The sequence below is a fragment of the Dipodomys ordii genome, unplaced genomic scaffold, assembly GCF_000151885.1.
Source record: "Dipodomys ordii isolate 6190 unplaced genomic scaffold, Dord_2.0 Scaffold478, whole genome shotgun sequence".
Lineage (NCBI taxonomy): Eukaryota > Metazoa > Chordata > Mammalia > Rodentia > Heteromyidae > Dipodomys > Dipodomys ordii.
Genome location: NW_012267694.1, coordinates 11,701 through 13,295, shown reverse-complemented (window position 1 = coordinate 13,295; position 1,595 = coordinate 11,701).

Sequence of the window (1,595 nt, the reverse complement as noted above, 5' to 3'; positions counted from 1 at the left end):
GTAACACATGGAGGCTAAACAACACACTGTTGAATCACCAGTGGGTCAAGGAAGAGATTAGAAAGGAAATTCAAATGTTCATGATATTCATCAAAATGAACACACAATTTACCAACTCCTCTGGGACACAGCAAAGGCATTACTCAGAGGCAAGTTCCCACATCAACAAATTGGAGATCCTGAAACCAACAATTTAATGAGACATCTGAACCTCCTTGAAAAAGAGCAGCAAGAAAAAGGAAATCAAAACATAACTTAGAGAGTGGAAAAACCTCCCATGCTCCTGGATTGGAAGGATCAACATTGTGAAAATGGCAATATTTCCCAAGGCTATCTACAAATTCAACGCGATACCTAGCAACATTCCAACCTCATTCTTCAAGGAAATAGAAGAGGCAATCCAAAAATTCATATGGAACAATAAAAGACCCCAATAGCAAAAACGATCCTTAACAGAAAGAACAGTGCTGGAGGAATATCAATACCAAATTTCAAACTCTACTACAAAGAAATAGTAATCAAAACAGCTTTGTACTGGCACAAGTACAGATCTCAGGACCAATGGAATAGAATTGAAAACCCAGAAATGAAACCACAGAGCTATAGCCATCTAATCTTTGATAAGGGAGCTAAAAAAAATAGAATGGAAGAAAGACAGCCTCTTCAGTAAATCGTGCTGGCAAAATTGGTTAATCACTTGTAGAAAACTAAAGCTAGATCCTTATATATCACCCTGCACCAGAATCAACTCCAAATGGATCAAAGACCTCCAAGTCAAAGCAGACACCCTGAAAACATTACAGGATAGAACAGGAGAAACCCTAGGTCTCCTTGGCACAGGCCAAAATTTTCTTAAAGAGACTCAGAAACACAGCAAATCAAAGAAAGGTTGGACAAATGGGATAGCATGAGATTGCAGAGCTTCTGCATGGCAAAGGACATAGCTAGCAAGATCAATAGAAAGCCCAAGGATTGGGAGAAGATCTTCACTAGTCATACAATGGACAAGGGTCTCATATCTAAAATATACCTGGAACTCAAAAAATTAAATCCCCCAACATCAAATCTTCAAAGAAACAACTGCCCAATAAATAAGTGGGCTAAAGTCTTAAAGAGAAACTTCTCTGAAGAGAAAAGAAGGATGGCCAATAGACACATGAAGAAATGTTCAACCTCCCTAGCCATAAAAGAAATGTAAACAACATTGAGATACCACCTCACCCAATTACAATGGATATAATCAGGAACTCTAATAACAACAGATGATGGAGGGGATGTGGACAGAAGGGAACCTTACTGCATTGTTGATTGGAGTGTAAACTTGTTCAACCACTTTGGTAAGCAGTATGGAGGTTCCTCCAAAGACTCCACATAGAGCTCCCCTATGACCCAGTAATCCCACTTTTGGGCATTTACCCAAATGATCACAAACATGACCATCCTAAAGCTACCAGCACAACTATGTTTATTGCAGCATTATTTACCATAGCTAAGATATGGAACCAATCCAGAAAAATGATTAAAAAATAAAAAATTAAAAAAGAGGGAATAAATTAAATCTGTAAAAAAAAACCCATTGTTTCTTTTGAAAATAT